This window comes from Sarcophilus harrisii, chromosome 1 (assembly GCF_902635505.1).
Source record: "Sarcophilus harrisii chromosome 1, mSarHar1.11, whole genome shotgun sequence".
NCBI lineage: Eukaryota > Metazoa > Chordata > Mammalia > Dasyuromorphia > Dasyuridae > Sarcophilus > Sarcophilus harrisii.
The window spans coordinates 388,689,589-388,716,058 of record NC_045426.1 but is presented as its reverse complement, the minus strand read 5'-3'; the positions used below and the strand labels follow the sequence as shown (position 1 = coordinate 388,716,058).

At 33.1% G+C, this 26,470-nt stretch overlaps 1 long non-coding RNA gene across 1 annotated transcript in view; it reads left to right on the top strand.

Annotated features, from left to right (window-relative positions):
• The first annotated feature begins 19,276 nt into the window (after window positions 1–19,276).
• The window catches only part of LOC116420539, a 51,917-nt gene continuing 44,723 nt past the window's right edge, over window positions 19,277–26,470 (top strand). Inside the window, exons 1-2 of the long non-coding RNA XR_004230890.1 lie at window positions 19,277–19,569; window positions 21,859–22,068. This is a non-coding gene — a long non-coding RNA (uncharacterized LOC116420539). The remainder of the gene's footprint in view (window positions 19,570–21,858; window positions 22,069–26,470) is intronic.

Here is a 26,470-nt window from a genome sequence, read left to right as displayed (position 1 = left end):
TGGTCAGCATATCCATAGCCATTTATTAAACTGTTGCATCTCCTTAGTCACAAAGGAATTGTCATCTGTAGTGACACCCTCAATCACAATTTGGCAATATGGTGTTTATCATCAGACTGAGAGTAAATGATAACATAAAACTGGTGGTTAGGAAAGAGTTAGCAAGAGAATGGCAGTATAGCAGAGAAAAGCCTTTGGAGCACCACTGAAAGAGACATTTTCTTGGCACTCCTGCTAATGTCAATACCATGAGAGGATTTCAACTTTGTGGTTACTATGCTTTGCTTCTATGGGGAGATTATAAAGAAGTATACCAGATTATGATTTTTTTGGGAGAAGATAATATGAAAAGTAAATAATACAAGGAAGTATATGATTGGGTGCTGAATGTAATTAATGGGATTGTGTAACCCTGTGACACAAGAAAACTTTTTCTGAGTTAGATCATTATAGTGTGATTGTTCTTTAGATAGCAATGTATATTTCTGAACATCATACCCATCCACAATCACCTGAAAGCAACAAAATATGTTTCAAAGGCTATGACCAATTTTGATTTATAAGCCACATGAAATTGTTTATACTACCATTTCTTTCCATTGGTATGTGTGCTTTAAAAATATATTAAAACAGTTTTAAAACAATTGCTTGAAAATGTTTATTTTTAAAGTTTTATTGATTTTTTTTTCTGTTGTAAACATTTTCAAATTACTTCCATTTCATGAGAGATCCCAATTAGACTCTTCAAGTTATAGAATATGATGGATAATACATTCAATGTTAGCTAATTTATAAAGATATTAAAACAAGGAATCATTTTACTTTTGACAATACTGTCTCCAATTTTATAGCAAGCCATCTTTGTTATGCTTTTTATGGAAGTTATCAAATTTAGTGACAAAAAATTCATCTCCAGAGATTTTTTTCTGTATGAGTATGCAATGGTTAGAGCTTTGTGCCCAGAGACATTACCTTCACCTCTTCAAAAATGCGGAAATGTACTAATGGGATTTCTTCCCATCCGCTGATAGCAAGGTTAAACATTTCTCCTTTTGGCAATTGATTAATAAAATCTACAGTGATCTCACCATCAAATTTTCATTTGCTGACAAAATTCTAAACTTCGTATTATTTAATGATTGAGTTAACAATGGAAAAACTCATTGGCTTAATAACACCCAGTTCTCTTCACAACACTGGGTGATACAATTCTCAGCTAGTTGAAATATGCAAAATTAGTAAAAGTCAGCCACGTTATTAGATGAAAAAGACGGGGTAAGGCTACATTAGTGAACATCAACCAAAATGTAGGCAATACCTGAATTGAATTGAACCTACCTGAAAATCAGTTTTAAGAGCCTGATGCATATTTACTATAGGAAAAATTTTTACAAATGGTAGCTTTCCAAACCAGCCTAAAGAATCTATTTTTCCTGATATAACTGAAAATTTTGAGTTAAATTTGCATACATGAGCAGGTCCAAAGGAAGGTCAATTCTCTACTTTTAGCGTTTCCCAATAGATTAAATAGACACTTAAAAACTAGCCAGCTTTAATACTATTTATCTCATTTATTGCATAAATATTCATTAAATGTAATGTACTATATTAGTTGCTGCAGGAGATATAGAATGAATAAAGCACAGTGCCTATATACAGGAGAATACAAATATAGAAGCATAAAATTTATGTGAAAACATTAAACATATACACAAATAGCTATAATATGAAAGAAAATATAAGTGCATAGAAGAGATGCAATGAGATCTGTAGATAGACAAATCAGTTCCAATTAGGGAAAATAAAATCATATGCACCAGAATTGAGTCTCCAAGGGTGGCTTTGATTTTAAAAGGTTGTGGGAGTAATATCAATAATGGAAGTTCAGACCTAAGTAGCATTGTAAATTTTAACAATATAAAGAATATTCATTTTTGTATCAAAAGATATGGTTTCATTCTTGATTCCTTTACTATGCTACTTACTTTGAGCCTCATTTTTCTCTCATAAAATAGAGCTAATAATACCTATCTTAATTACTTTAAGTAATTTCTGTAAGGGGGGAATGGAATCACATATTCAAAGTATTTTGTAAACTAAAATCTACATATCAAGGTCATTATAATGATGATGATGACAGTATTGATGATGATGATGATGGTGATGATAAGCAAAGAAGCAGGAGGAGGAAAAGGAGAAGTAGGAAGAGTAAAAGGAGAAGGCAGAGAAAGAAAGGGAGGAGGAAAAGAAGAAAGAAACAAAGAAAGAAGAAGGAATTTGAAGTATCAGACATTGTTCTCACCACAATCACACTGTCAGCTGCCTGTTCTCTAAGGAGGCAATATGGACACCTGGAAATCCTTTATTTCCAGTGTTCTAGGGTTAACACATATGAATGAGGCTGACCATTCATATGTAAGGGATGTTTGTAAATTGGATTTTCTAAATCTGGGGTGCCTGTAATCCTATCAACTGAATCCTTAATCCCATGCTATTATAACAGAGGCACAGATATCCTGATTACCCTGATATGCACCTGTTGATCCCTCAGTGTACCTTTTACCACTGAGGGAACACATCATCCCTACAAAGTGATAACAAAAAGAGGATCAGCTGAAGGAATTAGGGATGTTAGCCAGAGTATGAAAAATCTTAGGCTGAACATGATATCTGTCTTCAGGTATTTGAAAGACTGTCACATGCAAAAGGATTAAGTCTTGTTTGCTTGGCCACAGAAGATAGGACTAGGAAACACTGGTAGAAGTTGAAGAGATACAGGGAGGTAAAGAACTTGCTAACAATTGGAGTTTAAAAGTAGAATTTGCCATATTAAGAGGTAGTGAATTCCATCTCTCTGGAGATATTCAGATCTGTTGGATAATCACTTGTTGGATTTGCTCCAGGTGGGATTCTTGATTATGCAAGAGATGAACTATGCTTCTTCTGAGTTGCCTTCCGTCTTTTGATTTTAAGAATCTTGTACTTGTGAAGATCATTTTTCACTCAAATGTATGATTTTTGCAGAATCATAGATTTTGAAAGTTGGAATACCTTTCAGAAGACATCTAGTCCAACATAGACATAAAGGAATCCTCACTACGACATACTCAACAAGTCATTGTCCAGCTTCTGCTCGAAGATGAATCACATATTGAGTTAACCCAGTTCACTTTGGGCATTTATAATTGATAGAAAGGTTTTCCTGACATCAAATCAAAGTTAGCCTCTTTGCATCATATATACATATATACAAATATGATATATGCACAGGTATATATATATACATATATATAAATATAATATATGTGTAAGTATATATACATCTACATATATATGTATATATACACATATATGTGCATATATTATATATATGGAAACATAAACTGATGCAGAATAAAATGAAAAGAATCAGGTGAAAAATCTACACAGTGATCATGGTAACCTAAGGGAAAGCAATAGAGAAAAACTTCAGAACTCTGATCAATATTGATTGAACACAAGATTAAATGATATTGATTATTCTCTTCTTCCTATGTTTTTGTATCACTGATCTCTCCAAATTCTCATCTTTTTGTATTTGTTTACTCCTAAATTTCTTTTGTTGAATTATCAATCAGGTCTTTCTCACTAAAGTTATGTACCTTCTAAGGATCTGCCCCAAATTATCTTTTATTTTACTTGGTGATCTTATCAGATATTAAAGATTGAGTTGTCATCTTTATGCAGAAGATTCTCAGATCTAGTCCTAACCTCTTTCCTGATCTCTGGGCTCACTCTTGCTATTGCCTGTTTTACATTTCAAACTCAATGCCCCATATACATCTTAAACTCACATTTTCAAAATTGAACTCATAGTCTTTCCCCCATCCCCAAACCTTTCAGTTCTTTCTTACTTTTCTACTATTATTGAGGGCAGCACCATCCTCCCAGTCTCAGACTTACAAACTGCAATTCTAGCCACTACTGATCTATCTTCTATCTATCTATCTGTTTGCTTCTAATCTCCTCCATTTGATAGTTCCTTAGAGGAAAGAACACTTCATTTTGTTTTGTTTTGTTTTTGTCTTTGAAGCATTAGCAGGGGTGGGAAACATCTGGCCCCAAGCCTATGAAATCATTTGCTAAGAATCATAGGCAATGATGAGGTGAAAGCTATGTACAACAACAACCTTTCTTGAGTTCTGTAAGTTGATAATTTTGTATGGCCTGTGAATAATATTATAAATATCCAAATGGCTCTTGGCAAAAAAAAAGTTTCATCCCTCCTGCTCCAGTGCTTAGCACAGTTTTGGGCATGTAGTAGGCATTTAATAAATGCTTATTGATTTAACAACATAGGAAATAATAATGGGAAGAATGGTAGCTTTAGATGGAGAAGATTTGGATATTAAATCTCAATTTCTCTCCTCTTTTTACTATCTCTTTGGCCTAAGGCAAGACAATAAACCTGTGCCTCAATTTCCTGAAGTAAAAAAAAAAACAAAAACACAAACAAAAAATGAGGTAGTTAGATTACATGACTGTTGCCTATAATTCTTTAATTCACTTATGTCAGAAAACTGATGGTAAAGCCTACCTCCCATCTCTTGGTAGAGATATGTTGAACTAGAGTTTCAGAAGAAAGCAAAATATTTTAATATATGTCCTATGTGGTGATTTGTATTTCTTAACTATATTTCTTACAAAAAGGATTATATTGGGTAGAGTTGATAGGAAAATAAACTAAATCTCTTTTTTTTTTTTTTTTTTTTAAAGAAAGAAACCTCAACAGGAGGTATACCACCTTTTATAGTTTCTAATATTTTTAAGAAGGAAAGATTCTGAAAGAATGACAAAGAATATGAATCTTTTTTACAAAACTTTTTATTTAAAAAGTTTCAGAAATTACTATCGACTTGTTTTCTTGCTGTCTAATTTCTATAAGAAATTCTTAATTATTACTATGTGTCCCGGCAGGATACAGTTGGTGAATATGTAAGAAGAGAATAGCAAATTTCTCATATGTCATTTTTAATAGCAGAACTTATTTTTCTGGTCATGTAGCTAATTGAGAAAAGCAAGTAAAGAGAACATAAGATTTTTAATGTTTCTAGTATTCTTTGATTTTTAAAAAGTATTTAACTCAATATAAAATAATTCAGACATCAAGACATGTTTCAAACAATGTCTCTTGTGGACAACTGGTATCACATAACACTTTTTGACAGTCAAAATGATAAATAAACAGTTAATGTTATGCTGATTTTTGATAATGAGCACTATAGTAAATAGAAACAGAGTAAGATATTTTTAGTGTCATGGAAGATGTTTCATACAAATTCTCCTCACCATACTTTCCTTCCTCCTGAAATAAAAGGAAAAATCTCTACTGGTCTTTTTCTTTTGATATATTCTATTTCAGGCTTTCATTCCTTTCTTATTTTTTGTAGGAAGTTTTGTGTGAACCTGACTGAATCTTTGGTACTTTATTTTCATCTTTCTGGTACTTTGCAGTGTGTGTGTGTGTGTGTGTGTGTGTGTGTGTGTGTGTGTGTATATATATATATATATATATTTTTTTTTTTTCCTTTGACCAGGAAGTTCTAAAATTTAGCAATCATATTCTTAGTGGATTAAATTTGGAGTTTCTTTCATTCAATGATCTGTGGATTCTGTCCTCTCCATTTTGGTCATAAATATTTTTTCTGTGATTCATAAAATGATTATTATTTTTAAATTCAGCAATAGGTTCTTCCTTATTAGTCATATTCAAATCCAGAAGATCACTTCATTTATCACTTTTCTATTTTTTCCTTGTCCTAACACCTTAACCTCCTAGTTGCTTAACTTATTCAATTCTCATAATAGATATATTACCCCATCTCACCTCAGTTATACACAGGGATATACATATCCTGCCACTACACACAGATATTCTACTTATTATTTAGAAACCATGAACTTTCTTTTTCTTCTCTCAATATGCTATTATTCTACCTCTCCTATAACCTTAAGGTCCCTAATAATAAGTATATAATAATAATAAGCACTTCATCCTTAATACTAACTCTTATCCCTCTACTCTTCAATTTTCTTCAGACTATCTCTGCTACATTGGCTATACTCTTCTATCCTTTCCATCTTTCTCTCTTAATGGCCTAACTCAGCTCTACACTTTCCACTTCTCTGAAGTCCCTCACTTTTTTATTCTACCAAAAAGCTAAATCTGTTGAAACTCAGCCCTGAATTACTTTCATCATTCACTCTGGCAGGCTGTTGAATCATATTACCTAATCTCAACTAAGTCTTCACTGTAGCAAGACAATTTTTTTACCTTTCCCCCATCAATTCAGTGTCCAAATTACTCTTCAGATTTTTCTTCCCTCAAATTTCCTATGAATTCCCTCTTTCTATCATCTCACTGAGAACTTTGCCTCTTGTTCACTGGTAAAATTAAGGCCATTCATTCCCCTTTTTCTTTTTTTCTCATTTTATATCATTAAAATGCCTTCTGACACTCCTCAGGAAGTGAGGATTCTCAGAATCCACAGGAAAGAATTCTAACAATTCTCAGGAAGAAATGGCCTTTCTCCTTGCTAAGTGAACAAATTATCCTGTTATGTGAACCATTACATGCCATCTTTTTCAGTTAATTATTCCTTCTATCTTTCCTACTTTCTGACTAATCTTTAGTCTTTGCTTTTCAATTGGCTATTATTGCCAACATGTCTATGTTTCCCTCACACCTTAAAAAAAATCTCTTCCTTGATTTCTCCATCTCCATTATCTACCATCCCATATTCCCCCTCCCTTTAGGAGCTAAAGTCCTTGAAAAGCCTGTTTACAATCCATTTCCTTTCATCTCACTTTCCCCCCCTCAATTTACTGCATTCTAATTTTTTTATTCCTAATCCACCTGAATTTGGAAATGAAACCTGGAAATTCAAGTTTACCACTGCTCCCTTTGTGGCCTAATTTAATGGTATTTTTTCAGTTCTAATATTTCTTGACTTTCCTATACTTTGTGACACATTGATTTACTTTCCTTTCATTAATATTCTGGGGGTTTACTATTTTTCATCACTACCCTCTCCTAGTTCTCTTTTTACATGTTCTATCTTTTCTTTTTAGTATTCTTTGCTAGATCTTCAGCCAGACTGTGTCCATTAACTGGTTTCCATCAAAACTTCCCTTCTAGGTCTCCTTTTCTTATCTTCTTATTTCTATCCTCCTCCTTTCTTATCCTTATCATCCTTTGTGAACTTTTTGGATCCCATAGATTCAATTATTTTCTTTTTGCACATGACTCTCAGATCTATTTATCCAGATATAACTTCTGTCTTGATTTCTAGTCTCACATTTTCAATTGTGAAACTAGAAAGTCTAAACTTCACAAACTAGAAGTCCTCTAGATACCTTAAACTCAACACATCAAAACTGAACTTATTACCATCCTCTCAATTTCATACCCTCTTCCAAATTTGCCACAAGCAAAGAATCACTGAAATTCCACAGAAGCAAACAAGATACAGAAGATATAGCTGACACTACTAGGCTTTTCAAAATTCCCCCATAACTAATCAAAATATTATTAACCAAATAGAATAAGTCATATAATGTCTACATGTGGTCAATTTCCTGAGATGTTTTCCTCATACATTATTAAAATTCTTATGAGAGGAGGTATCTTAGGTTCTCTAAGTGGAGAGACAGAATCTTAGGTACTCTGTGTATGTACCTGATTCCTATTAAACATACACACACATACACACGCACACACACATACTTATTTTATCATTTATTTAAATGAATATATTTGTTTATATTTTATATATAATATTTGTTTTGTTTTCTAATAAGAATTGTCATTATTTTTTCTAATAATTGGTTTTTGAGATGATTTTCATTAATGTATCTCTCCTATAACCTAGGAACATATAGGTTTATGGGAATCTGAGATTGCCTAAATCTACTTCTTCATTTTACAGATGAGAAAACTGAATATCAGAGAAATTAAATGACTTGCCCAAATTATAGACAATGGTAGAGCCAGGAATTGACCCTGTGTCCTTTGATTTCCAATCCTAATTACTTGCCTAATGTTTATTGAATGAATTATTGAATCAGTAGGTACAAGATCAGATTCTTATATTCAACTTTAAATTTCATTCCTTTTTTAATTTTGTTTTTTTTTAATAAAAATTCTTTTGTTTTATGTGTACTATCTATATTAAATAAAGTATGATGGGTTGAAGTTTTGCACATTGATTTATTATGACAACAAAATCTTTTTTTCTTCTTTCTTTGAGTGGAAGAGAAGGAAATATTATAGAATTGACAATAAAAATAAAAGGGAAATCTGTACCTCATCCATTTGTTTGTTTGTTTTTTTAGAAGTTATTCTTAACAGTTATACTCATGGTGTGTATCCTGAGGCAGGTGGGTGAAGAAATAAATAAAATAATTAAAACACTGGCATTTACAGTTTGGTACTAAGTCTTCTATTTGTATCTTAAGGTGTGTCTATATCATGTAACAGGGAAAAACCAGTACACAGCATAAGTGTGAATCTGGCCCAGTTACGAAGGTGTTTTGTTGATAGTGGGATATACAGAAATTTAAGATTGATGATTCTATGTCATCCCAAAGAATTTTTTTCCCCCTCCAACAAGTATATTAAAATCAAAGGTCTTTTTACTTTTTTTAAACACATTAACAACATTATTAGTGATTTATTTGCATTAGTGATATTTTAAAATTAAGTACATACACATACATGCCTTTTAAGAAAGAAACTATAGCAAACATTTCTAAAAAATGAGTAACTTTCTAAATTGATGTGTTGATAAGTTATACAAATGAACTGATTTATTTTTTTACAATATTTACTGATCTTTGATCCCTAACATTGGCCATGATGATAATTGTTTAATTTAAACCATTCTGTCATCTCCAAATTTTAACAGATGACTTTCAGTGAGGAAAAGAAAAAAGATAAACGTATCAAAATCATTGATGGGAAAAGAAATTCCTACTCAACAAGCAAGAAAATATAAATTCTTCTTTTTAAAAGCATTGTTATGTCAGGTAGAGTTCCTATGGCCTTGTGGGCCACATTTTCAATAATCCCAAAATCACAGTCTGAATAATGTGGTCATCAACTCAAATATAATTAGAAATACTTATGAATCTGGTCACTTTTCACTAGGGAATTTTGCATGAGGACAGAGTAGTTTGCAGAGAAATGAATGCACTGGCTGAGGCAATGAACTGGTGGTTCCTACTTCTGCCACTGTCTTTCAAATCAGGGACCTTTGATCTGTTCATGTGAGAAAAAAAGAAGAGTAATTTCCATAACAGACTGCATTGTTTTAAGAGTCCAAATTCTTAAAAGTTAATCCAGTCTCCTAATCTGCCTAAGTGTTTCTGCAATGATTCAAAAAGAAGCCAACAAGCCATTTCCCACATCTACAAGAATTTTTTCCCTCTAATTCTCTTTCTGTACCTCATTGACTCTGCTTTTATACTTATTAAAGACCCACAGTCTAGATTTCTCCTTAATTCAATATCACTCATTACATATTTCTGAATCTGCCCAATTCTTAGAATTCCTGCCTTTTTTTCCCTTTCCCATACAGGTTTCTAGAACAATCCCATATGCTTATCCTTTCTTACCCATCTGCTGTACATGATCTACCTTGGGAAAAAAGTAAAGTAGAGTAAAACACTAAACATATTCCATATGTATGTATTATTTGGGTGTACAACTAGAAACAGTTATCCTCTTTCTACTTACATCTATGAAACTCCCATGAAAACATTTAACTTATATGTTTATAGATATACATCTTAAGAGACATACACCTAGACACATACATGTATTTTCTCATTACATAGACTCTACACATAATACAATATCATTGAAGACATTTCAAAGTAATAGATATTTATTTGTCAGCTTTAGCATTGTATAAGATCTTATAACATAGTTATATCTATCTATCTATCTATCTACACATCTATACATCTATTTATGTGCCCCAAAACAAATATTTCATTTACAATTCTGGTATAAAAAGACAAGCTCTGGACAAATTAATATTATTTGGTCAGTCTTTACAGTACCTAAGTATGCCTTTCACATAACAGACATAATAGGTATTGTCAAATAAGGGATGACACATTAATGAGGTTACTTTTCATGAGTTTGAATTGATAATAACTGTCAGATGAATTAATAACACCAATTTCATGGCCAAAATTTAGCATATTTTAGGATTTTCTTTTTTTTTAGCATCAGAAAGACTTATTTTAATATAAACATTAACTTGGTAATATTGATAGTGTCTTTCATGTGGACTCTGACAATAATGCATAGGGTACACAGTCACTAAATTAATGTGAGTATACTTTCATTTACATATCAGAAGAGATGAAAGAAAAAATTAAAAAGAAAAGAATAATAAAAGAATTGAGATGACTGTGTAAATTAGTAAAAAAAAAAAAAAGGAGGTTGTGAGACCATATAAGATAGCTTGCTGATGAAATAATAATTATCTCATAAATTAGAACTACAATAACAATAACTTGTGTTTATGTAATAATTTCAAGTTCACAGAGCTCTTATTACAAGTCTTTCAAGTAAGACATGTAAGTATTGTTAGCCCCATTTTAAAGATAAGAAAATTGAGGTCAGACATTTTAAATGGCATATCTAGTAAGGTTTATGGCTAAATTATATAATCAGGTTTTCTGCAATGGGAATGAATTCAGAATTTTTTTTTCCCTGAACAACATTTCCAGTGTTTCATTTATAATATGACTATTACAATAATATGTTGGGGAGAATTTCTTGGTTTTCACTTGAGTCTGTCACCTACAAAATTAATAGTAAGATATAGTAAGATACAGCAGTAATTGTGAATTATTCTAAAGTAACAATTGCTTCTATGAAGTTTATAAAGACAACTTTAATCTAGCAATAGGGAAAAGAAAGGTACTGAAAACAAGAACAAAAGGAAGGGAAAGCTCAACAGCCTTTTACCCCTTGAAACCAGTCCTCTAACCCAATCCTTCAAGCACTGGGAGTCTCAGAATGTTTATTTTTCATAAGATAAATAAACAATGTTTACTCTTTACACAAACCTTGACCCCACCCCTGCCTCCTAAGGAGAGCCACAGTCTTTGGAAAATGGATTTGGCCTGTCTTGAAGATTCTGATCCTGCTTTATATGCAGGAAAATATCCTAGTATTAGGACTGTATTTCTATCTCGGCATTGATTTTTCTGGGCATGTTTAAAATTATATCTCCTGTTAACTTGTTTGCACAAATAGGCAAAGAAAACCACCCAAATCACTCCACGTGGTTGCAAATTTATGAAACAGACAGCCAGGATAAATATTCCCTGCTTAAAAAAAAATCAGGCAACTTATAAATGGCCATTACAACACAATAAGGCAGTTTAACTCAATTCAGCAACTAAGTCAATGTTTTGCCAAGCCATCAAGTGAGGGCCTTATTAAAATCCCAGTGGCACTAGAGTATCTGAGGTGGGAAAAAAAGGTTAAACTGCATATCAAGTACTAAAGGGAGCTGAAAGGATATGGAGCCCAATTAAACCTTCAGCACTGCTCTCGCTCATAAACACTTGCTTCTTGATTCCCCCTGGAACACATTTCGAGGCAGCTAAAGTGGGAACCCAGCAAGAACCTTTTCATGAAAGCTCTGTTATTGAGCCCCAGGTCCAGCCCAGTCCTTCTGGGTGAGAGGCTTCATACTCTCTCTCTTAATCATCATCTGGCCTCCTAACACCTGGGACTGACTCCAACTCCCACTGTTGCTATATTGACAATATTCCCTGTTGATTTCCTCATTTTCTCAGTCAAGGCTAGAATGACCTCTTTAAAATTCTTTATAAACGTCAGTAATTGCCGCATCAAACTTCAATTCATTACTTTCCCAGGCCTCATGTATTTTGATGATATGAAAGTTGACCGCATTTACATGCAAATTGAAGTTTTATATTAATAAGGGCCAGTAAAAGGAGATTGCATGGTAATACTCCATTATGACTTTTAAATACATTTGCCCATGTCTCGACTTGGCATTAGCATGGTCCGACCATGAGGAAATCATGTTGGTCTGATTGCAATTTTGTTTTCCAATTGAAAGTACAATTTCATCAGGTTTCCCTGTCATTTCTAATAATGACTTAAGTTTGCTTGCTAAATTGAAGAATTTCTCCAGGCCTCTGGATGGGCTGGGAAACAGGTGAGGAGACAGCTGCTTCAATATGAAGTGCTTCATTAAGAACTAGGGCTATAGTCAACCCCATAAGGATTTTTTTTTTTTTTTTTTTTTTTTTTTTTTTTGATGAAAGGAACCAAATTACTGAAGGCTGGGTGCAGCTGAGATTGATTATTATAAGCACATTAAGTTTTATCATCAAACTTGGAAAGCACAACAGCTCGTTTGCTAACACAGTTTAATACAGGGACCAATGAGTCCTTAACCTTCTGGATGGCTAGTTTCAGTGATCAGCCTGAAATTCTGGAGGCTTGCATTTAGAATCATTTAGAAGAGTCAAAAAAGCGGCTTTTTCAAAATGAGATTTATCTTCATGAAGTCAAAAACAAAATCATTTTTTTTCCCTTCCCCAGATCAGATGTTTATGATTTGAACATTCTCAATAGTAGACAGAGGCTTAAAAGGAAATTGGCATTTTAGCCTTATCCATTCCCAATTAAATTGAATTTGGACCACAAGACAGAAATCCATACAGAATAGTAAAGGGATGATGATGATAGAAAATAAATGATCATATTTTCCCATACTTGAATGATGGAAAATGTCAAAAGGCAAAGGTGTCTAGGCCAAATGATTAAAAAAAAAATTCTGACTCTGTAGGGTCTCACTTCCCTCTTGTGTAAAATTAGGGAATCGGACTACATGATATGTATGGGCTATTCCAGAATTAAAATCCCATGATTTCAAATTAACCTCCCTGGGCCTCAGTTTTCTCAAAAGCAATAAAATAACAGCATCAGTTTACTTTTGTGTTAGAACTTTAAGGTTTGCAAAAATGATTTCTTCATGACAATGCTGTGAAATTGGGAGTGCAACTGTTATCTCCATTTTACAAATGAAGCGATTCAAGCTCTGTAGTCAAATAAATTGTTCATGGTTGCCCAGCTAGCACATTATATATATATATATATATATATATATATATATATATATATATATATATATGAAGTAAGATTCAAACCCCAATTTTTTTTTTATTTCAAGCATAACTCTTTCTCTGCCTTTTCAAAAGAATAGAGGGAAAAAATCTCTAAAAGTCTACTTTCTTAACAGGGCTAAAAATATCTTTCTTTCCTATTCAAGATTACCACGATTCTCTGATTGTGGCAACTTTCTTTTTGTTTATCATGCCTGGGTCAGTGCCATTATTTTTGCAGTGGCTGAGATGTTATAATAAAAATTCACTTTTGTCACTTATAACATATAGTAAAAATTCTGTTTTTTGTTTTTGTTTTTTTTACAAACAGGGTTGGTTAGTGTTTATATAAATAATCAAATAATAAATTAATATTTTAATAAGCCACTTAGTTATGCCTTTAGTTTTTATTGGAATAATATATTTTTTATAATGTGGTAGAAAGGTCTTGATCAAAGTTCAAATACTAGAAAGATTAGTGGGTGCACAATAATTTAATATCTTATGAGTACTCATAAATATTTTACCTTGGAAAATTGTCAAAATTGTCGTCTTCAATTTTCAATTACTCCTCTTTGCCATCTAATACAAGTGTTAAAGATTAAGCAAATATTTCATGGTATGGACCAAAACAACAAATAAATAAAATAACTAAATACAATTATAGACTTAAAAATATTCTACTAGTTGATTAATGACTAGTAAAAGTAGCATTGAGTCAAGAAGACTTAATTTTAAATCCTACTTCAGATACTTAATAGCTGAGCCACTCTAAGTAAGTCACTCATGTTCTCTCAGACTCAGTTTCTCATTGTAAATGCAAAAAAACCCCAATAATATCTGTAGATGTTAATCCAAAGGATTGCTGTGAAGATGAAAATAGGGAATGTAAGTAAAGAACCTTATAAGCATCAGTCATTATTAATTAAAATTTACACTCCACCTAACACCACAGTACTGTCTCACAAAGATTAAACTAGCTATTAAGAATTATGAGTTGAGGACCAAATGATATAATATAAATAAATCATAAATCACTTTGTGCTCTCTCTGTCTCTGTTTCTCTCTGTGTCTCTGTCTCTCTCTTCCTCTCTCTGTGTCTCCACCTCTCTTTGCCTCTATTCTTCTTCCTCTCTGTCTCTGTCTCTCTGTCTCTCTCTCTTTATTTATCTATCTATCTGTAAACTATATTGTGATAAATGATAATCTATAAATTCTTATATGGTGATAAATTATCATTTTCTACTAGTAATATGAAACTCAATGCCTATGGAATTTTTCTCAGTCCTATTGTATCAGTGACATGAAGGAAGACTAACCAAATCCTTAATTTTTTTAAACGGTTTTATTTATTATTACTGTTAGAGCAAACAATAATGCAATATTAACTTTCTCCAGAAGAGATTCATGTATTCATACTTCCGTTCTGATTGTGTTAGTATCACCTTATGATAAAGGCTACTCTTTTTCAACTGTTAACATTCCTTTTACTATTAGAAACAAATTAGACTAGGTCATTTATTTGGTTAATTAGGACCTGCTTCCAAAAGATGTTCTTTGCAGTTATCTTTTTTCAATAATACTACTATAATTTACTTATGTTAATGGCCTTATATTAATATTGTATTCTGTGAGGGTGAGAGACTCCATCTAATAATATATAAGTGAAGTTTAAAGATCAACTCTGTAGACAAACTAAAATCTAAGCTTGAAAAACTTTTAAGTTTAATATGCATTGTTAATATTTTAATCACTTTCTTGAGTCTAGATGATTCAAAAAATAATTAATCAAAAACTGATTTATAGTATTTTCCAATGTCGGAGGGTGTAAATATTCACCATGAAAATTCAACAATTAGTTGTTGAAAGCTGGTTTGATTTGGCTCCAGCAAACCCCTGGATTGACCCCAGAAGTGACAGATAAAATAATATTCTCAGCCTTTGTTTATGCTGTTTTACAAAATACTCTGGGATATTGAATGACTCAGTAAGTAAAGATTTTAGAAATATTTAACAGAATAATAAAATTATGAAATATGTTTGGGGAGAAAGGAGTAATAACATTTTCAGACGGCAAATAGAAACCAACAGCCCAGTATAGTAAAATTTATATTGCAGTTGTATTTTCATATTTATATTCAGCTTTTCAATTAAAAATAATTCTAAAAATCATTTATGTTCATTTTGTTGTCCATTAGAATGGCTAAATGAATATCTAATTTCATCTTACAGACTTATTTTCACATTAATCTTTCAGATTCATTTAAACTGCATTTGACCAAAGCACAGAGAACTGAAAGATGAGTTAATTGAGACAGTTTTGTAAATATAAACATAAGTGAAATGACATAATTTTGAATTCACTCAAGGATCTATTTCTAAGCCATATCAAAGAAGATAAAATTCCTCTTAAATGGAAAAAAAATCATAGAATTTAGGCATCTAAAAATGGATATCCAAAAAGTTATCTAAGAAAATATCTAGCTAGTGATTCTGATGCTCATGCTCAACTATATAAAATCTTTATGAAATTCTTTTAATATATTGAGGGTATCCTTAGTGAAAATATGAGAAGGTAACCCATAGGTCAATCATTTTCAAAGTGTAAACTAGATATCCCTGTTATCCCTGATATCCATTCAAGGGATCTGTGAGGTTAAAGAAATTCATAATAATACTATGTTTTCATTTCAAATAAATAGATGGAAAGAAGCATAACCAAAATTCTTTGAGGGGTTTCTTAATAACTTTTAAGAGAATAAGGAGGTAATTAGAACAAAAGTTTGAGAACTGTTGTGATAAGTCATCATAGGTAATTTTGTATAGTAGAACACAATCTCCAAGATGTGGAAAATACAAGATCCCTCTGTATTTGTAGTTTGTAGCAATAATGATTTGACTTGAGAGAACGAAATGCAGCCTTGAACTTTTTTTTTTTAATAGTTAATACCATGTTGTTTTTGTTTTATGTTTTGTTTAATAAAGAAAACCTTCTTTTTATAACTTGGTTTAATTAATTAAAAAAAAAAAGTTGTCATACATAATCAAAAGGGAGAAGAATAGACAGAGCTCCTGAATGTGATTCTAGAAAACACATAATAATGCTGACTTCACAATTGGCTATCCCCTAGTCTCAAGAGTAGTTTATGGTGATCTGGGCAGTGTGAGTTCCAGTTGAAAATCAATACTTCCTAATCTCTACTTTGTTTTGAACCTCCAATGTCCAATGAGGAAAAGCATCTTTCTTTTGATTTTTGTTGCTCAAGAACTTTGGCAATGAGAGGAAAAACATAGAACTTAGATGTCATTTCCCATTTATACTGAAATAAAGGTTTATTCTAAAAGGACAAAAATATAGGATCTAGAAACTGTCTGATTAGGAAAGGAAGTAGACAGACAGCACAAGCATGATACTAATATATAAGAAACTTAAAAATAGCTGTAGAAAGACCTCTAGTGTTCTGGATAGAGCCTCTGAAAACTACATATAAAATGATATGGATAATATTTACCTAGGATGCAAAGGCATTCAACATTTGCAACTGTATGGAAGGTAGAGGGAATGCCTATATTTATATGATCAGAATGTCTAGTAGAATGTGAGCTCTTTGGAGTAGGGATTCATTTCTTATTCCTTCACCTGGAACAGTGTCTGACACATAATAAGCATAATAAATATTTTTGAATGAATAGAAACACCCCCAAATATCAAAAATTTTCCCTCCCTCCCTCCCTCCTTCTCTTCCTTCCTTCCTTCTTTCCATTCCCTCCTTTCTTCTTTCCTTCTTTCTTTCCTTTCCCTCCTTCCTTCCTTTCTTCTTTCTTTCTTTTCCTTTCCTTTCCTTCCTTCCCTTCCTTTCCCTTTTTCCTTCCCTTCCCTTTCCCTTTTTTCCTTTCCTTTCCTTCCCCTTTTTTCCTTCCTCCCTTCCTTCCTTTCTTTCTTCTTTCCTTCCTTCTTTCCTTCCTTCCTTCCTTCCTTCCTTCCTTCCTTCCTTCCTTCCTTCTTCCCTCCCTCCCTCCCTCCCTCTCTCCCTTCCTTCCTCCCTCCCTCCTTCCCTCCCTTCCTTCCTTCCTTCCTTTTTTCCTCCCTTCCTTCCTTCCTTCCTTCCTTCCTTCCTTCCTTCCTTCCTTCCTTTCTTCCTTCCTTCCCTCCTTCCTCCCTCTTTCCTTCCCTCTCTCCCTCCCTCTTTTCCTCCCTCTCTCCTTCCCTCCCTCCCTCCCTCCTTCCCTCCCTTCTTCCCTTCCTTTTTTTTCTTCCTTTCCTTCCTTCCTTCTTTCCTTCCTTCCTCCCTCTTTCCTTTCCTCCCTCCCTTCCTTCTTTCTTTCCTTCTTTCCTTTTGACATAAAGGCAAATCAAACCAGTTTGCAAGATTTTTTCTGCTCTAGTTCTATGGATCATTTAAGGTTTCTAAAGAATACTACACAGTAGATCTTGATCCCCGTAGATTTCCATAGACTTAACAACAATGTTAATAATGGACAATACCTAGAATACATGCAGTCATTTAAATGTTTTCAGAGTGTACATATAAAACCTTTAAAAACTATGCTTGTATTTTTTCTAAGAGGTAAAAGGGAAGATGTTATGATCTCCATTTTAAAGACCAGAAAACTGAGGCCCAGGGAAATTAAAACAGTTGTCCAAGGACACACAGAAGCTGACCAGAAGAGACAGTGAAATCGCCTTCTACTGTCCATCAAGGGGACTCTTTTCTATCTAGCCCAGCTTTCAAGATTGTTGTGATTCAGTAGGCCAGAGACAGACTTCAGAATTTAGAGACCAAACAAAATCATCCTTAAAAAGAAGGTATGAGGAACTAGAATGAGCCTGATTTCTGTTCTCTATTAAACAAATTAATCATAAATTGATGGCTCATTTCTTCAACAGAAAAACACCTGGTTGAAAAATGAAAAAAAAAAGTCAAGCAAACAATTTTCTTTATACCAAACAAATGGCTTAAATATTGTTGATTTTTATTTTTATCTCCACAGACTCATCTCTCTTGGTTCAATAATTTGGGCATTGCGCAGATGAAGTTAAGCATCTTCTTTAAACACTTCCCCATAATTTATGCTCAATGTAACATATATAGTACAAATTTCCTATTTAAAATTCTTATTATCTTTCTCTCTTCCATAATTATTTCAAAATAATTTTCACAGAATATTCAAATGAATTGAAGAAGTATATCAACCTCAAACTTCCTTAAATAGAGAATATGGGAGTGGGAGTTTAGACAAATTTTGTATTAATGACATGCAACAGACTATAAAAGACATGGCACCCTCTAACATTTTGTGAACCACTACAGGTGCAACATATTGATTTAACATATTAGATCAGATAACCATATTTCATCATGAATTTTATTTTATTTTTTTAATCAGGATCTCTGTCTTGGAGGAATACACTGAAAAGCCTGCTCTCTATTAATAAAGGAGTATAGATAAAAGTGCTTAGGAAGTTTATTCTTACAGTGTAATGAATATTTATTAATATTTATTAAAAAGTAATTTTCAACATATTAGAAAATAGATTTTAAGAGATGAAACTAAACTGTCTGTCATCTTTCCACATGGGTCTGCCTTCTTGCTACAGTGGGAGAATTAATCTTGCTATCATCACTATCTTGAAAACTTTCACTATTAGGGTGATGTTTTCAGAGATCTATATGCTGCACATATTCCTTTAATAAAAAAAAAAAAGTTGTTAAGAGTCCCAGGTAAAAATGTCTCCATTCTAAGATTTCTTGGGGAAATCTTTTTTTTTTTTTTTTTTTTTTTTTTTTTGTTGTTGTTGTTGTTGTTCCAAAAAATAGGCACTCTAATTGATCTGAATGAAAGGATTTTTAGCCACCTGAGGCTGACAATGTACGGAATTGCCTCAGTTTCTGACTCTATTATTTCCTAAAGATAAAAATTCAACATTGCCTAAATAAGAGGTGGGAGCTTGGTGGGCCCACTTTACATAGTCAATTGGAATTATTCTAATTTACTGCATTTGCATCTGCACCCTGTTCTGTCTTCTTAGAAAGTGATGACTAACTTCAAACAGAACACAATGGCTCCTGTATTCATAGTTCTCCTCCCAGCCTTGGCTTGTTCCATCAAACTCTGAAGTGAGTCGCCCCTCCTCTAATATTTCAATTTAAGCCCGACTGGATTGCAGCAGTGTCACATCCCATTTACACTGTGGACTTTGTGGGAGACAGGGATCATTACGTAGCGAACATTGAGAAAGAACACATTACACCCCGTTCATAACCAGAAAGGTAACTAAAGGGATGGAGCGGCCCGGAGAGGAGAGCGCGCCGTCCACGTAAGGCAACGGGAGAATAGGATTTCACAGCAAAATGTATGAAGCTGGTAAGTTGAGAGGAGCCTCACCACTGCACTAAATTGTCAAGCTGGAGTCAAATGATATTACTGCTGACACCTCTGGCTACACTACATTGCTTTCAGATTCAGTTTCTCCACTTTTCTTTGGTTGTTGCAGGAAAGGCAATTCCCCTGTGCTTTGAGTGTTGAGATTATCCTCTTTTATACAGATTTTCTCTTTTCCTTTCTTATTTTTACTCTTTTGTGTGCAAACAGGGTAGGAGCAAGGGGGTGGGGTGGGGGCTCAGCACAGATTATTCAGACTGCTGTTTTACAGGCCTTGGTTTTAAATTTCATTCATTGGTATAGACAAGCAGTACAGCAAGGAAATAGAAATAGTCCTTTGTTTCATTTTGCATTCAGCTATTTCAACTCACATTGTTAAGGTTTCATTTTAGAAGAGAGTTTTTCTTCTCTCTCTCTCTTCTTTCTCTCTTCTCTCTCTCTTTTCCAATTATGGAAGAAAAGAAAAATCTCCATTAATTATACCTATTCAAAGAAATAATTTTGCTCTCTTCTTCCCTCCCTCTCATACCCTTTCTCTCCTTTCCAAATTCCCTTCTAACAATATTAGCAGAGGTGTAAGACTGTACCACTAATTGAAATTTCATTATAAGAAATAAATTGTTTTATTTTTGAAATTTCTTGGTAAATTATTTCATAGGTGTTTGTTCTTATCTCAAGTGCAGTGTTGCATTCTCTAATGTATCAACATCTCTCTGTCTCTCTCCTTTCCTCCCTCCCTCCTTCCCTCCCTCTATCTATCTATCTATCTATCTATCTATCCATTCATCCATCCATCTATCTACCTACCTGTCTACCTATCTGCTTCTCTATTTTCTATGAATAAGCCAATGATGTTTGAATAGAATTTATGAGATGATTTAAAGTCAGCTACTTTGATTCCTCCCCTTCATATCAGGGATTATGCTTACCTTGAACATAGAAAGGGGAACTTCATAATTGATGAATAAAAGGTCTTGGAAGAAATGAGAAAATTAGTGTCACCTGAGTAAAAGGATTAACAATGGAAGGAATTGTTTTTGTTTTTTCCTTTGGGGCAAGACTGAAGGATGGGATAATGGACTGAAATTCCAATCATGAACTTCTTTAGCAACACAACACTTGGAGGAGAGAAGCAAGAAATGAGAAAACATAGTATGGGTCTTTATTGAACATTCAAAATTGGAGGTGAAATTTGATAGAGGTCAAAGTGACAAATAATTTTAAGATACTAGTGAGAGTATTATTAAAATGTGTCATCATGAGGTTTATACTTGGGGATTGATATAAGAAGCATGATTAGTAGTAATCAAAAGGTGGAATGATAAGAGAATACAATTAGACTAATTTTTACATTTGAAGGTTTGAAGACAGAGCAGTTCCAAATGAGCAGATTTAAAAGGGTCAAGGTAATTTTATAACTGGTTACAGTGAAAGGGATATACAGGTTATCAGTTTTGAAAAGGCTGACAAAATTTAAGGATAGAATATTGGGAAAATCACTGTTGATAGCAATATCAGCACAACAAACATTGGGCAAAATGACTAAAGATAATGACAGAGAATGGGGTTGGAATAAACTTGAGTGAAGTTAAAAAAAAAACTGAAAAAATTTTAGTATTGTGTATGAAAGAGGGAAAGATAATGATGAGACCACTAACTGAAGGCAGCAAAGATAGAAAAAGTGGCATCTGGAGTACCTAATACTTGGTTAATAAGATGCAACTTAAATTATATAGACTCACAAACTAGTTTAATTGTTTTGGTCAAATCAGTCAAAAAAAAAATTGGCATTTGACCCGGAATACACACAAAGTCTAGATCAAATCTACATTAATGAAGAAGTGGAACTCTGAGAATGTAGTCCAATAATTTAATTTTTTTAAAAATCCTATTGATCATTTGAGTTTTCTTAGAGTAAAACATTTTTTTCTTGTCTTTTCTTCTTTTACATTATAAAGTTATGAAAAATCTGATAGTGAAGATCTGGTCTCGCACATTTCAGATTATTCTTTTTTTTTTTTTTTTTTTTTTTTTTTTTTGCTGAGGCAATTAAGGTTAAGTGACTTGCCCAGGGTTTCACAGCTAGGAATTGTTAAGTGTCTGAGGTCAAATTTGAACTCAGGTCCTCCTGACTTCAGGGCTGGTGTTCCATCCACTGTATTATCTAGCTGCCCCCTCGGATTATTTTTAATTCAGAATTGCTCTTGAATTCTCTTTAAATAATTTTAAAATTCTAATTTTATCCTCTTTCCCTTTCTCTCCTTATTTTAGTCAATACATGTTTCACATGAAATTTGGCAACTTTCGCATTTATCAAGTCTCTTCATTTTACCTCGGCCTTCAGAATTCTTCCACTTGGGTAACTGCTTTGGGCTAGAAGTATATTTTTGAAGACATTTCACAACATTCTAATATGATCCTGCTCAGCAAGATCCTTGCTCATCAGCTCATGCTCCTGACATATTCAGAAGTCTGAAATGTGTATGTATAGACATACTATAGATAGATGTATATGCATATGTATATATTTATATGAATGGTTATATACACACATACATTTCAAAAATAATCCTGAGTTTGAATAATGTTACATGGAACCAATTGTTTCCAGGGACACGATCGTATCTTTGAAAGTGATTTCTCTTTCTATCCTATAATAGTTTCAAATGATTGGACATGCATAACATGGTAAAAAGGTACTATTATCTATTACACATTAATCCAGATGAATTATTTGAATGTGTGGCCTTCATTGTAATTCTTTGAATATGTGGCCCAGAGATCCAGCCAGTAAATACAATGAAATAAAATTGATATGTAATTAGATGAGTTTTATGCAATTCAGCAACATTTATTTAGTACTTAACACAAAATTTTGTGCTTGCAGTAGGGGTACTAAATGAAATGGATTCAGGAAATTACAATCAAATGGAATGAGGGAAGATGTACACAAATAATTTAAAATAGGATAAGTAATAATAAGTGCATAAGAAAAATCAAGCTGTGAGGTATCTTGAGAAATGAAAATAAGGAAAGATCACTTGAATGGAATCAGGAAAGACTTCATGGGGAAAGTGACAACAGAGCTTGATTTTGAAGCTATGGAAAGATTTCAATACGTAAATTATGGGTGGAGCCAATTCTAGCCATATAGGATTAAAATGTGATAAAAATGAACAAAGGACAAGATAAAATTGGGGAATGTAAAGAATACAGTTACTCACAACTTTGAATATCTTATTGGGAATAGAAGTAATGAATTTGGTTCCAAATTGGGGGACATCAAATGCCAATTTAAAGAATTTGAATTTTATTTCATAGTCATTGAATAATTCTAAGCAGAAAGATGATCTATCTAATCACTAATCACTTTTTTACCAGTCTGATTCCTACAACAAATTAAGCAAAAATAGTTAAGAAGAAAGTAAGTAATAAAATCTTTGGCTTCAATTACTCATATACAAATACACAAAGGATAAATAAAGAAGTGAAACATAAAAGCAAAGATCCAAATTCGATTTCATAACTATTATTAAACATTGAATATGCCTCATGAATGATGATAAAAGTATACACTTTATTTAAAAAAGAAAAGAAGAGATAAAAAAGGATATACTCTGTGGACCAACAGACTTCTAATTACTAATGCAGTCAGTCATCTTCTTAATCTTCTTGCTATCACAATCAATATTACCATTGTTTTTTAAAAAGGGGTGTAAATAGAGTCTCCTTTGGCTCTATTCATCATACCTGTAACTTCCTACAGCAAAATCTACATACCTATCACTCCCAAATGTGTGCTCTCTCACACATTGTCCTTATATTTGAATCACTGCCTCATCTTGATACCTAGTTTCTGTGTACTTTTTGGCCCTGCCAGACCTACCACTCCCATATTATGTCAGTGGGTAGCAAGACTCCAGCCCATAGAGATTTGCCTGTAAGCAGAAAGTCCCTAGAACTATCTCAAAATTATTGACACTATCCCATTATTCTTCCTTTGATCCGTACTTCTGCCTAGGAGATAGGAAAAGACTCTATAGAGATTGATTACACTCCCCATATAAGAATATGTCTCTTTTGACATCTAAAACAAGATATGAGTGAGAAAGTCACTTGCATACTATCTGGCACTCTCACTGGGACAGTGATAGCCATGTCTTTTCTTCATTATATTTTCATTCTTCTTTTAAGTATTTTGTTTTGAGCTCTTGTCTGTTATGCATTACAACACCCAGATAAATGTCCAGTACCTGCATACATTTGATAATATTGGACAGAATTTTCTCAAAAGCTTTTAGGCCATTCACTTTTCTATGGATTTCCTTTTTTACAATGTCATGAAACAAGCAATTGCCAGAAGCAGCTTGGCAATGGGGCAGCCATGAGATTTGATGATATTTGTGAATTGTCAAGAATTACCAATTTGCTCAGGGCTTTACTAAGAAATTTAATATGCTTTGCATATAGAAATGAATGTATCTCCAAGGAGTAATTTTTTTTTTCTTTTTCCCATGGTCTGTTTGCTTAAGTTTTGTGGTTAGAAGTTTCCAGGAAAAAAAGATTAAATGAAAGTCTAGGAATGCATTAAAAGTTTTCAGCATGATACTGACAAAGATTTAGGTCTCTTATGTAGTTATTACTATCTTATGCTAAGAATCAGTAAATTGTATGGTATTCTGCTTGTATTCTGTAGGTTGCTTGCCTGATATTAGGATTACCTTCACCTTTTTGATGGGGTGACTTTTTCAATAAGATGAAAAACCATAGTGCTTTCTGAGACTTCCAAAGCTTGTCATCTATATGGCTTTTTTAGAGGTCCAGATCCTGAAATAGTGATAATCCTGGAATATATATAGATAATATAAAACATATAATAAACATATGAACTATAATATAAATATGTAAACTTCTAAGGAAGATCTTATTTTGCTTGCAGTTATCTTTAATATAATATAGTGTCATTTAGAGATTTTAGAAATTATCTAGCCCATTTTGTCCACTGCCCTTTATTTTAAATATAAAGAGACTAAGACCCAGAGAAGAAAAAAAAAAAAAACTTGCCTTTTTTCAAGCATAGAATTAGCCTAAAAAATAGTTAAAGGAGATAGTATTATTATTTTCCTTGACATTTGATTTTTGCTTATTACCAAGCTTATTACCAGACTACTCTCTTCTAAAGTTTCATTATTCCTGCTTTCCCCTCAGTGTTTGGTTTATTCTTTCTGACTGTTTAGTTCTCTGATATTCCTTGATCTTTAGATTCCACAGATGATCAAGGCCTAAAACATTCACTGCACACTTTCCCCATTCATTCTATCTCTCTAAGCACTGGCTTCTTAGCCTGTACATTTCATCCTCCGCTATGAGAATCATAGTGTGATACCCATGGGACAAAATGGCCAACCTTGGAGCAAATGCCAACCATAAAGCTCCCTTAGTTGAGAACTTGACCCTGTGACCACTGCCTTCCCTCCTTTCCTTTCTGATGTCTTTCTCTAATTGGGAAAACTCAGGTAGAAATCTTTTCAAAAACCATGCTCTTGGGAATCATGGCCTTTTTCCTTCAAATTTTTTTCTACCATTCTGGTTCCAAACTGTGCACACTAATCTTGGAGGTAGGAATGTTTATAGATAAAGTAAGTTGCAAGCACAGAATCTCATTATGAAAGTCCAAATAAGCTATCTGACTCAAGAGGACAACAGTATGGGTGCTGACTGCCGTTACAGACTAGCTGTTCAGATTATTTTGTCTGTTTTGCGACATAGCTGGTGCCTTGGGAGCACAATAGAGACTCTGGACAATCATCAAGGTAAAGACTGTTCAGCTATGCTTTTGAAAGTCAGCAGCAAGTTAAACCATAAGCATTTGTGAAGCTCTTGTTATGTGCCAGTTATTATACTAAGAAGAAACAAAACTAAGCATAGGTCCTACTCTTGAGGAATATACAATTTGAGTTCTACCATAATATGCATCTCATCTCTAGGGAATATTCATTTTCCAGGACTTGGAAGTAACTTGTAGTTATTTGTAACTATTAACTTGCCCCAATGACAAAAATTTCTACTTACAGATCATTACTGCCACATACATTAAAAGTGCTATGACCATTGTAAAGTGAAATATATGGTGTGTATATTTATCTGGAAAATTAACTTGTGCTTGAATAGTAACTTATGGCATAGAGACTTCAAAAATATTCACCAGAGTTTTAATCCAAATACTTCTCTAAACCTGCTTTTGAGCAACCCTAACAAAAGGATAAATGAAACATAACAAATTCATCTTTTTCCTTTAAAGTTCCAGAGTACCTTTCTAGAGAGTAGACACTCTTTCACTAATTTTCCTTCACCTATTACATTTCTCAATAATTGAATAGTTTGGACAAAAAACAAAGATCCTTGCTACACTCTGGAGTCTAGCCAAAGTGAAAGATTAGGGTTGATAGTGCCTATACACTATTTTGATAAATAACCACCAAGTAGAGTTGGAGGTAGGGAGAGAAGGCTGTGCAGAACAAAGATTTAAAAAAATAGGATGGGGATAATTATGTATCCAGAGATAGAGAGGTTGCAGAGTAGTTTCAATTAAAAGAGAAAAAAAGAACTAAGTTTCATGAAAGTTTATGATGGCTAATAGATTGTTTTGTCCTTGGTTCATTCATACATCTGTATTTCTATTTAGGCACCACAGCATGACCTACCTAATTTTGGTGGGGTCTCCAAAAGTACAAAGTGACTGTTCCTAAATGTCCTGAGATTATCCCAGGTGCTGATCTTGAAGGTGCAAGATTGTTGTTCATGAAGATGAAATACATCTTTTCATACTTATCACTGATCATATTCCAAGATAGAAGGAAAGTAGCTTTTAAAAACAGTTTTA